Below are 12495 nucleotides of genomic sequence, written 5' to 3'. Positions count from 1 at the left end.
CGTCAATAAACAAGCTACAGGTAGTCCAAAATGCAGCAGCTAGAGTCCTTACCAGGTCAAGAAAATATGATCATATTACCCCAATTTTACAGTCTCTGCACTGGCTACCTATTAAGTTCCGTATCAGTTACAAATTATCATTACTTACCTATAAGGCCCTAAATGGTTTAGCTCCTGCGTACCTAACTAGCCTTCTACCACGCTACAACCCATCACGCACCCTAAGGTCACAAAACGCTGGACTTTTGGTAGTTCCTAGGATAGCAAAGTCCACTAAAGGAGGTAGAGCTTTTTCACATTTGGCTCCCAAACTCTGGAATAGCCTTCCTGATAATGTTCGGGGTTCAGACACACTCTCTCTGTTTAAATCTAGATTAAAAACGCATCTCTTTCGCCAAGCATTCGAATAATGTATCTCTTAAATTGTGAGTGTAGTTGCATCTGCATTTTTATTCTTTAGCTTGGGTTAAACTAATTTTACTTTGTTGGATCAGCAGCTATGCTAATGATGTCTCTATTTTGTTTCTATGTTTTGCCACGGGATTTACATCCCGTGGTAACTAGGATTTACACAAGCTCCAGTCTGGATCCAGAACACCTGAGAAGAGATGATGCTGACCCTCAGAGGACCCCAGATGATGCTAACCTTGAATCAACAAACAGAACTAACAATTATTGCTACATGTGTGACTGCATCCTATAATTACTATTAATTAATAATATTTATAGTTCATCATCTAGCTGACTACGTCTTGTATTATTGTTATTATTATTTTTATTTTTCTAAAATCCTGTCAAACGTGCACAAACTACTAGCTACTACTAAATATTGTAGAAACATAATTTTCTGTAAAGTTGCTTTGTAACGATTTGTATTGTAAAAAGCGCTATACAAATAAACTTGAATTGAATTGAATTGAATTGTTCAGGATTCTGGGTAGTGAAGTACTTATCCAAGACATCGCGAATTAAAGGCATTTATCTCAAAACAAGGTTAGTGCCCCATGAACCTTTGGCGTTTATTTGAGCGTATACTATTGCTTAGTACAGCCGTAGCTGGTTTTAAGTCTACCATGTATGGTTACGTTTTTATGGCTTATACCCCAACTGTCAATGCAGAAATTGTATTGAAATTTTACTTCCGGCACCGGCTGTGGGCGGGACTGTGATGCTCTATCCGGTTGTTAAGTGATGACGTAAGAAGCGCTGTTTCCGGGTCAAGGCCTCAACTCGATTCACTTGAGAATAGTGGTGGAAATTATGATTCTTTCAGCAGATTTGTTCATTTTCAGTTCGTTCACCAAAATGATTCATTCAGAATCGTTCACTGATTCGTTCAGTGACCATTTCTTCGTATTACACAAAATATGCCAGCAGGTGGCAAAAAAGAGTGTATTATGTGTTATGTCTTAAGTCAACGAACGCATTCACTTTATTAAAATGTGTGCATAATCGCATTCAATATATAAAGTCTAATTAAGTTGTTCAGATGAACAAAGCACGAGATTTTCTTGCCTAATTAGCATTTTAATTGTTTGGTCAGACAGTTCGTATATTATATATTCACATTCATAAATCGGAGATTAAAAGTGGAGTTCTGTATGCTGAATATGAAAACAAGCGTATGTGCACAGTACCTATAACTGCGCTTTGCATTTTGCGAGATTGAAATGCTAAATGGCAGACTAAACCAGTTTACTCTCATTAATTTCGTTCACGAACGAGATAAGTAACAGTATATTTCATTCACGAACGACATGTATCCGTTCATTGAACTCGTTCACGAACGGCATGTGTGCCAGTTCAGTCATTTCATTCACGAACGAGATGTACTAAATCATTCAACTCGTTCACGAACGACATGTGTATCAGTCAGTCACTTAATTCACGAATGATAAGATCTCTAGAAGTTCAGACTCACATGAAACTCGTTCATTGAAGGGCGTATTCGTTCACTACATTCAACAAATCACTTGCTCTGTCACATCTCATACTCGAAGGCTATTGGCTCGAGGTTGAGTAAGTCTTTGACAAGATGAAACAGTTCACAGAGCTACTCGGTTCACTGAGCTGCGCATGCGCTGCTTATAGCACAGCGCTGCTGTGGAGGGAGGAACTTCAGTGAATGAGAAATATGAGTCAGTGGATTGCGTGAACGAGAATGATTCGTTCACCTAAAAGATTCATTCAAAAAGAACGATTCGTTCACGAACGACACATCACTACTTGAGAATACGACCTCAGCAGCCGTTTATGAGCACTGTTTATTCATATTAATAATTTAAGCTAAACGCTTTCAAACTTACGTCTTAAGCTAAACGCTTTCAAACTTTTACACTTAAGTCTCCGTGCTCACAGCGTCCCAAACACAAATAATTTGTATATATTTTTTTTATATTTATATTTTCATTGTCTGGCTATCTGGGACTTCGGTATGGAGTTAAAGGTTAAGATTATAACTTTTTTGCTAGTATTCTATCACATTGTGAGTTTATATTAGCACCTTTTGTTGTTTTCTCGTGGTAACTGATAGAGCGTTTTTTTTTTTTTATCTCTATTAAATCTGTATGATACAAACAATAAGAACACACAAATAGCAACCCATTCTCACTCCAAAGGCGTCAAAAACCGAAGCATGGTCAAGCGCCCCTAGCGTCACTTTTATGACGCCAAATGTGCCTCTCGGCGTCGAATATCGAAGCACTACGACCTTCATTGCTTTCAGTGGGAAACTTTTGGCGTCAGAATTTTGACGCGAGGACATGAGATGTTTATCGCTATGAAATCACGTTCAAGAAGTCTCATTCAGCACACATCGCGATACTTGCTATCGGTTCCACAGTTTGGGTGAGTAGTCGTATATACGCTCTTTTAATGGCTTTTATAAAATGTATTCTGTCTTTTTTATTAATCAGATTAACGCCATATGTTTAATCGCTGTATTATATCGCTGTCATCCTAGGCTGTCTTTGAGTTTCATTGTGTTTAAATAAATGAACACAGCTGCTAATTCGTGTGATTAAACTCTATCTGTCACGTGACGTGCCATAGACACGTGCCATAGACGTGCCTTAATCCGTTTTATATTAATTTCAGGTTCAACGATGTAAGATGTATTTGTAGTAAAATCATGGTAATCACGACACTTACCATTGTAATAAATGAAATGTGAAGTTAAAACACCGTAAACGGGACATTAGTAACTGTAACTGTAGTTTTACTATACTATATTAATAATCAATACAACAATACAATAATCACCAAACCAGCTATGCTTGTATCACTGTAATGTTGGTGTTTTTATGTGCTTTTATATGACAGATATCACAGTAATCATATGTTCTGTACCATGCTTTTAATACCTTTTAATGTAAATCCCCAAAAAATAAAACAAATTAAAAATAAATAAATTAAAAAATATATATTTTTTCATCTTGCAGTTCATTCATATCAGTTTATATCTAAATATTAGGTTTACAGATCATTATTAACATTCTGTATATAATTAAATTTTATTTTCTCTCCCCTTTTTTATTATTTTTATTTTTAGCTGAAAAGACGTAAAGGAAGCAGTCAGCCCAGTGGTGTTTCTGGAGAGGTATTCCTTCAGATATGGAGAAGGCAGAAAGCTGCGGAGGCAGACATTTGCAGCAGTAAGTCTGTGATAGTTTGTCCCTTTTATCAAACATTCCTGCTGTTATAATTTGTACAGCATTTGTTGTTTCTTAAACTGTTGCACTGTCCAAATACCCACACTTGCCATCTTTGCACTTGACCACTTGAGTGAGCATGATGACCATAAGTGTGTGTCGAACTTTTCATGACCTGATGACTGTGTTTCCCAATCCAGGTCCTGGAGAACCCCAGCACTGCATGGTTTTGGTGTCTCTCTTATCTGACAAACACACTTTTGAGGTCTTGGAGTCTTCTCTGATGAGCTGATGAGTTGAATCAGGTGTGTTTGATCAGGGAGACATCTCAAATGTGCAGTGTTGGGGTTCTCCAGGACCAGGATTGGGAGTCACTGCCTTATGGGACACACTTATGTGTTTACAGAGATTTTTAATATCTAATTATCAATATTTCACATACTGTACATTGGACAGCTTTCCGTGCCCTCTTGTGAGATCTCGGCAAAAAGTCTGACGATTTATTCCAAAACATGATGCATGATGGGATACACTAAGCGTTGTATAGTGCTCCGGAGCAGTATTGGAGAGGTTTAGTGTGTGTTAAGGACGCTGTGCTTTGGCATTATTAAGACCGGGGACAGTCTTGTGCACACACTGTCACGTACACACACTCTCAAGTGGCCAAGACTGCAAGTGTGGGTATCTGGACAGGGTCAAAGTCTTAAAAATGAACCCTAAACACAGTCGCACATCACAGTCTTAATAATCCAGTTTAACACTTGTATGATATTGTCTCATCTGACACTATCAAAAGAATTCATATGACTATAGCTTGCTATTAATTACTTGCTTTTAATAATGGATGCATTTAACATTTAATTATACACCATCTTTACAGAGGCTGCTTTTATGGTCTAAACAAAACCCAGTGTAATGTACAAGTTGCACGTAATTAATAATATTTCTTTCCTTTCTGTCTTACAGGATTGTTTGCAGATAATGCTGTTCTTCTTTTTCTTCAGGTCTACAATATCGAGCTCAACAGCTCTTTTAAGAGCCAACCCTCACAAACCTTCCTAAAAACTAAAAGAGCTATTACTGAGTCTCAGCGAATCTTGCCATGATCAGCTCTTCCCAGGTACATTTGTTTAGAGTTTTTTTGAATCAACATTTACTCCTCAAATGCTCTGGTCTGAGTCTTATTTTAAATTAACTTAATTATATGTTTAATGAGAAATATTAATTGCACACAGAGTAAGTAGAGATTATCTTGTTTCACAGAAGAGAAGGAAGACCAAGGAAATGATTTGCTCAGGATGAGGAATGAAGACGGCCATCTTGTGCTCAAACAAACAGAAGTCCTCTGGTATGTGTGTGTTGAAGCAATGCAGTGTTATGTGTTAGAGCACTTTATGATGATCTCTCACAGGACTGGTCATGTCAGCCTTGATTTTTTTTAAAATAATATTACAATTACAGCATGTTAGCAAAGTGTGACTGGACATTTTTAATCTTATATTTTTAAAAACACACCACCTGTTTAAAAGCAGACAAGTGTCATGAAATTGGTTTAGTTGATATAAACACCAATTGACATTATTTCATTGTTTTGTTAATGTTATGTTATAAATTGTGGATTTATAGTTGATTGGTTTGAAGCAAGAACATACACTGCACAGACTAAAACACATTTGTGAGAGAAGTCAGGAACTTTGGAGAAATATTTTAGAGGAAGAAAGACACATTTACTGCAACATTAGATGAATTTTAGAGGCAAAAACTCCAGTCTCTGAGAACTAGACATGCTAAGTCAGTCTCATGAGCAAGTCCTTTGCCTCTGTAACTTTTTCTTAATTCTTGCAGAATGAAATTTTTATTGCAGTATTTTAATTTGTACAGATGATCTCATCAGCCAAATGAGGGGTTTTGACCAAGTGATGCTCTTGAAAGGAGTGAAAGAAGAGGATGTGGTAAATTGTCTTCAAAGAAAAAGCTTCTCTAAAGGTCTTAAAACAGCTTGAAGAATGGTACGTGTACAATACTACAAGGGTCATAGTTGCTCACCCTGCTAAAATCACACAGAACATAAGCTGAGCTCTCTGTCCATTAAACAACTTCATCTGGATTGTTTGTTTCACTTTGACCAGGTCTGGGATGTTAGGACTGAGAGATCCTCTGGCTTAGAACAAGCTACACCACATCAGTGCTGGATATCAACCACAAACTGTTTCCAGACAAGAGAGAAGAAGATCATGATGGGGAAATGAAACCAGTTTCGATGTCATGATAAGGAATCATTATTTTCTGGAACAGTATCACATGTCTTATAAGTATCACATGATCTGTATCACAGTTGACTGGATGGGACTGTGTGACTTTTAAGGACATTTCATCACTCCTCTGTGTGAACTGATTAATATATGAGGTTAATGTATTTTTGATGATAATTATTTTCCTTGAATCTTATTTGTCTTGATGCTACTTTATCAACTTTATAGTCTATGCTTCAATAAAATGAAAATGGTGAATATTGTGTTCTGAAGATTCTTGGTAAACACATCATTTTACTAGGTAGGCTTATATGTGTTTATTTTAGACTTGGAAAAACTACATATTAATTATTGGCATTATTTTTTACTTAAGACATACACATTTTTGATCGGCTTAATAACATCTGGGACATCAGTACACCAGAAAGTTATTTTTTATATTTTAGTAACAAATATGCAAATTTTTTGTGAAATAAAGGGAGTTACGAGATTAATTATTTTGCATTACAAAATGGTGCCATGGGCTTTATTGTTACAAACACTTGAGGGATAACTGAGAATAATCCAGGGACCACGGCAGAGGATTATGGTGAGGCCGGAAGCCCCGAAGCCATCCTAGGAAAGCGCCGGTGTACGAGTCGCTGCGGCCGAACTCTCACCCAAGCGCGCCGCTGTTTCAGTTCCAGGGATTGTGACTGTTTCAGCGTCTTTTGCAATGCGCAAGCCTGTACGGTTGCCCGCTTGCCTGCACACAAAAACCGTTATCACGGCTACCCAGATATTTCCCGAAAAAGGTGTAATTTCTGGTGTCCCGGCCACGGCCGATGGTACACTATAAATGTAGTGATGATGCCCACTGCTCAGTGCCCATCTCCACATATAAGCACAGCCCTTCACACAGGGCTCGCGCCCATAAAAGCGACTCAAGTCGATCGCGCGCACTGCATAGTAAACGTGCCCACTCCTTAGTGCCCACAAACACTATGTCACACGCGTCATGTGGTTTGTGTAAAAACGAAACCCGTGCACGTTCGTTTTGCCCAGACAGACAGCGAGTCTAAAGCAGTAAATGTGCACGCTTACAGCCCACAATTACTCACAGACAGCACGAGTCCCACGGGACCCGCTCAGCCCTCCCTCACTCGGTTAAGCACCGTGGGGGGGTCGAGGACGATTAATTTGCCCGCTGTGATCAGCACGCTCCCGCCTCAAATGTCACAGGCTTAACGCCCATGTTAGAGCACATCGAAGCGCTGCCGTTGCCCAGCAACAGAGCGCGCTTCGCATCCAACCCCTAGCCGTTCATGCAGACGCATGGTCAGCGCTTCCAGGGGTTCCGAATTGGGCGCTAGACATTATAAAGGGAGGCTGCTCACTACAGCACGCCCTCCGTGCTTTTTAGCGCGCGTCGAAACTACGGTCAAAACAGAAGTAGCGCACCTACTTCGAGCCGAAATATCAAAACTGTTGAGCAGAGGGGCTGTGGAGCCTGTATCTCAAGCTCAAAGCGAAGGGGGGCTGTACAGCAAATACTTTCTAGTGCCCAAGAAAGACGGGGGTCTCAGACCCATACTGGATCTAAGACAGCTGAACAAAGCATTGGCAAAACGCAGTTTCAAAATGCTTGCAACCAGGAGACTCCTCGCGCATATTCGCAAAGGAGACTGGTTCATGTCAATAGATCTGAAGGACGCGTATTTTCAAATACAGATAGCGTCACGCCACAGGCGATACTTGAGATTCGCCTTTGAGGGCCAGACGTACCAGTATACAGTCCTGCCGTTCGGCTCGTCCGTGGCTCCTCGTACGTTTACGAAGTGCATGGACGCAGCGCTCGCTCCTCTCAGACTCAGAGGCATGCGAGTGCTGAACTATTTGGACGACTGGCTGATTCTGGCTCAATCACGATCAGAGCTCGTGGAACACGGGGCCATTTTACTCGATCACCTCGAGAAACTCGGTCTCAGTGTCGACTGGACGAAGAGTTCGCTGAACCCCAGTCAGACGATACTGTTTTTTGATATAGCTCTCGGTCTCGGGTCCCGAAACCTGTACAGGTTGGCGGAACGCCTCCTGGTTTGGGCTCAGCGCAACTTGTGCTCGCTGAGGGCAGTTCATGTGCCTGGGCTACAGAATCTGGGTCCAGACAGGCTGTCCAGAAACAACATTCCCACGGGCGAATGGTCTCTACACCCGCAAACAGTCCTGCTGTTGTGGGAGAGATTTTGCAGGGCGAAGGTGGACCTCTTCGCGTCCCACGAAAACGCTCACTGCCCCGCGTTCTTTTCCAAGAACGAAAGCGCGCTGTCACGGAGATGGCCGTGATGCCCGCTTTATGCTTTCCCCCCGTCTCCCTCCTTCTGCAGGTGATAGAACGGGTGAGAGGAACGAGATGTTCAATTCTGCTTGTAGCACCTTTTTGGAAGAACCAACTATGGTTCCCAGATTTGATGCGGTTAGCAGACACTGCCGCATGGCCAGTGCCGTTGAGGAGGGACCTCCTCTCGCAGGCCAGGGGCTCAATTTGGCACCCTCAACCGGAGTTGTGGTCCCTCCATGTGTGGGCGCTCAACGGTTACCCGCTGATCTCTCAGTGGGAGTGCTAAATACCATCACTCAGGCTAGAGCTCCGTCGACACGACGGCTGTATGCCTCGAAGTGGTCGGTGTTCTCCAGCTGGTGCACAGCTCGGGGAGGTTCACCCCTTAGTTGTGAGGTGACGGAGGTTCTCTCCTTCCTACAGGAGCTGTTGGATAAGGGCAAAGCCCCATCCACGCTCAAAGTTTATGTGGCGGCTATCGCAGCGTTTTCTGAGACAGCGCTCGGTCAGTCAATAGGAAGGAACGATTTGGTCATCCGCTTCCTTAGAGGAGCTAGGAGGCTGAATCCTCCCAGACCTCCGTCAGTCCCTGTTTGGGACCTCGCGACGGTTTTGGAGGCCATGAAAGGTTTCCCTTTTGAGCCTATCCAAACGATTAGCCTCCGGCATCTGTCGTTCAGGACAGTGTTCTTGTTGGCTCTCGCTTCAGTGAAGCGTGTGGGTGACCTGCGCGCGCTCTCGTGAGCCAGTCGTGCTTGGAGTTTGGGCCTAATGACTCAAGGGTCATACTCAAACCTAGGCACGGTTATGTGCCGAAATCCCTCAACACGCCGTTTCGGGCTCAGGTTATTGCCCTGTCTGCCCTGTCTGTGTCAGGAGAGGAGGGAGACTCGAATCTTCTTTGCCCTGTTAGGGTTTTAAGAGCTTATGTGTCTCGCTCCGCTGTCTTTAGACAGACTGAGCAGCTGTTTGTCTCGTTCAGTGGAAGTTCCAAAGGAATGGCTGTTTCGAGATAGACTCTATCCAGATGGATAGTTGACGCCATGGCGTTAGCTTACGCTTCCAGGGGCCTTTAGTGCCCACTGGGCATCAGAGCACACTCCACAAGGGGCGTCGCCTCATCGTGGGCGTGGTCTACGGTGATCTCCTTGCAGGATATATGTATGGTGGCAGGTTGGGCCTCGCCGTCTACATTTATCAGGTTCTATAACCTGGAGGTTCCCGCCTTGCAAGCAAGGCTGCTGTCGGTATAGTCGAATCAGGGCCCTGATTGGAACTCTGAGATCGCGAGCGTTATGCGCTGCCGACTGTTATACGGGCAGTATTGCGTAAGACCCGCATTGCCACATTGGTCAGGCCTGGCCTCAACTTTGTGATGTCATATTGCCGCATCTACGGATGGTTTATTGGTGTGTGATCCCTGCGCGCACGGCGCTTTACATGGGGTTCCCGTAGCGTCTTAGCTAAAAGACGCAGTACGAGAGAACTCTCGTAAGAGAACGTACTCGGTTATTAACGTAACCTCAGTTCTCTCTAGAAGAGAGAACGAGTACTGCCTTTTCGAGCTCCTTTTATAGGGTTGGGCCACACCCGTTTCGGCGGGAAGTGGCATGAAGGGCGCGAAGCAATGCTTTTTGCTTTTAGCTCTGTGCCTTGCTTTTGCCCTGCTTGCAGTGACTTGGGCTCTTGCCTATGTTTTGTGCTGACCTTTCCATCGTCCAGCTTCAAACCACCAAGAGCTCACTCAAAACTCATCAACTCTTCCGTAAGATCCTTCGCTGAACTTCGTCCAAGAAAACCCTCTCAGAGAAACTCTGTTGCATAGCAACCCGCAATCCAGGAAGCCTCGCGAACGAAGCGCCACCCGGCAAAGCCAACCAACTACTCACCATCGAGTGCTGTCCCTCAGAACGTGTCATCAACCGACTGCCAGCCAATCAGCGCCAGAGAATCCCTTGACAGCAACTACGTTACAGAAGGGAACGCATCCAAAGCCAAAAAGGAGCATCCAAACACAAGTACACAATGGGTGCTTCTCAATTCTCATTTGTGCATCCTCGTTTCCTTTCCTGGCTTCCTTTCCTCGTGTCTTAGCTCCACCTCTTCAGGATGCGAGGTAAGGATGGAGGACTTGAATCAAGTGAAATGATTTATCCTCACTCCCTTCAGCGTTACTTCAAAGTGTCATCAGCTGTGATTAAAGGGATCTGCCGTTATGCCGTTATGTTGTTAGGAGAATTTATACGTGCGTTACATTAAGTCGATAAAAGACTTCCGCATAGGATACACCTGTGTATCCTCGCTCATCGCTCCTCATGAAGCCTCGATCCTCCCTCCTCGATCCTCGCCTCCTTGTGGTGCAATTAGAGAATTGAGATGTCGTTCAAGATGGCTGTGCTCGATCGGTTTCCGGGTCATAGGATGGAGGACGGAGGAGCGAGGAGACGAGGAGGGATATTGAGAAGCACCCCCAATCTACTAATGGGCTAGGTGAACAAGATGGCGCCGGTGAGCTTCAGCAACGCGAGTGTGTGCAGACTTACTTCCGTTCTTGCGACGCTCGGATTGACTGCAAGGTAAACTTACATACGAAACTTGGCTAGATGTATATAATTAATGATTTTCAAATTTAACAGCGGATAGTGGTATATCAAAGACATGGGGAAACATCCTCCCTACATTTTTGCGTACCTCTGTGTGGAAATTCATCAAGATACAACACGGAGATTGAATTTATAACTAACTGTACAATTAAACGTAATATAATTATGGTAGTTTTGCATTAAATAAAAGATTGCTCTTTGCATTCATGTGCGTTTTTATCTGTTTATTTGTTTTGTGAACGATCTACAGCATAAATCATTATCTATGAGCAGCCATGTATATTGTTACTCTTTTGAATTAATTATCAGATTAAACCGATATTAAAATTAGTCATGTATTTTTTACTGTGTTAAATAATAAAATATGTTGTGAAAATAACGATGAAACAGACTGATGTACGTGTACAACTGAGAAATGGATACTTCTGAAGATAAATCGCAGCCCATGTCTCACAAGGTAAATATTTCATAAAAAAAAAAAAAAAAAAAAACAATAATGCAAACATTTTCGAGAAATAAGTAATTTGTACATTTACATATTTGGTGAGATAAAAATACATTATGTAGCTGTGTATACACACCATGAGTTCAACTTTCATCTCGTGAACATTAGTGTATTTAATACATTCACCAGACCCAAACATACACAAGTTTCAAATTCACTGGCTCAGGTAACATTTATAGTATAGTAATAATAGCATTGTATATCTTATTTGCATTTGAAGTGATATTGTAAATCCTGTAAACATATAGAAGGTAATATTTGGACTTCTCCGGTTCTCTGCACTGACGTTTAGTACGACCGGAAGTATGTACGCACACACTCGCAAGACCGGAAATCCAAGATGGCGGAGATATGCAACTAGCCCATTCTGGCTGAAACTGGTGCAAATCTTATTAAGAAAACTAACTAAGATTAAAGTGCTAGTACAGGGGTAGGCAAGTTCGGTCCTAGAGAGCCGCAGTCCTGCACAGTTCAGCTCCAACCCTGAAAAAAAACCTCACCTGCCTGTATTTTAGTAATCCTGAATGGATTGATGAGCTTGTTCAGGTGTGTTTGATTAGGGTTGAAGCTGAACTCTGCAGGTCTGTGGCTCTCTAGGACCGAACTTGCCTACCCCTGTGCTAGTAAATGATTCTCTCAGGTTGCGGTCAAGAAATAGTGTCTAACGCTAGACACTTGGGACTCCATTCACCCTCCGTTAATAACATCACTTTTCTCTGTCCCTGTTTGAATGAATGTATGTGTGTTTTCGTTAGTTTAGTTTGTGTGTATTAGAGTAGTTCAATAAAGCCTTGTTTGATTTTACATACCAGTGTCTTGTGCTGTGTGCTTACAAGTTACTGCCTTAAACTGTAGATTCTGTTACTTTGCTCATAATCAGTTATCATAATTTCATGATATTATTACCGTAGGCCACGGAATAATATTTTGTCCAGGATTGATAAAATACCCTAACCTCAACTTATCGGTGGACGAATAGTTGATAAAGTGTTAAATATTAATTCTGAATAATTTGCATACTAATTCGGTTCTTATTCACTGTAATTCAATCACCTTTGAGTTATATTAATTTTAATTGCCTTATTAATCTTACGTGGGCCATTTGATGAATTTAAAATGTGTTTTTTTTCAATGGACAATGCAATCATATTCGTAACCTGTACAC

General features: G+C 42.1%; 1 long non-coding RNA gene across 4 annotated transcripts; it reads left to right on the top strand.

The window, feature by feature from the left end:
- The first annotated feature begins 2580 nt into the window (after positions 1 to 2580).
- Positions 2581 to 6160, top strand: LOC132155601 (uncharacterized). Of its 4 annotated transcripts, none has more exons than XR_009437301.1 (6): positions 2581 to 2847; positions 3551 to 3653; positions 4655 to 4770; positions 4914 to 4998; positions 5532 to 5659; positions 5780 to 6160. It is a non-coding gene; the product is annotated as an uncharacterized LOC132155601 (long non-coding RNA). The 4 variants fall into 4 exon arrangements; XR_009437302.1 differs by having other exon boundaries at positions 4617 to 4770; XR_009437303.1 differs by lacking the exon at positions 3551 to 3653.
- The last annotated feature ends 6335 nt before the right edge of the window (positions 6161 to 12495 follow it).

The sequence above is a fragment of the Carassius carassius genome, chromosome 13 (genome assembly GCF_963082965.1).
Source record: "Carassius carassius chromosome 13, fCarCar2.1, whole genome shotgun sequence".
NCBI classification, from domain to species: domain Eukaryota; kingdom Metazoa; phylum Chordata; class Actinopteri; order Cypriniformes; family Cyprinidae; genus Carassius; species Carassius carassius.
Note: the sequence above shows the minus strand (reverse complement) of the source record. Positions and strands in the feature narration are given on the sequence as shown.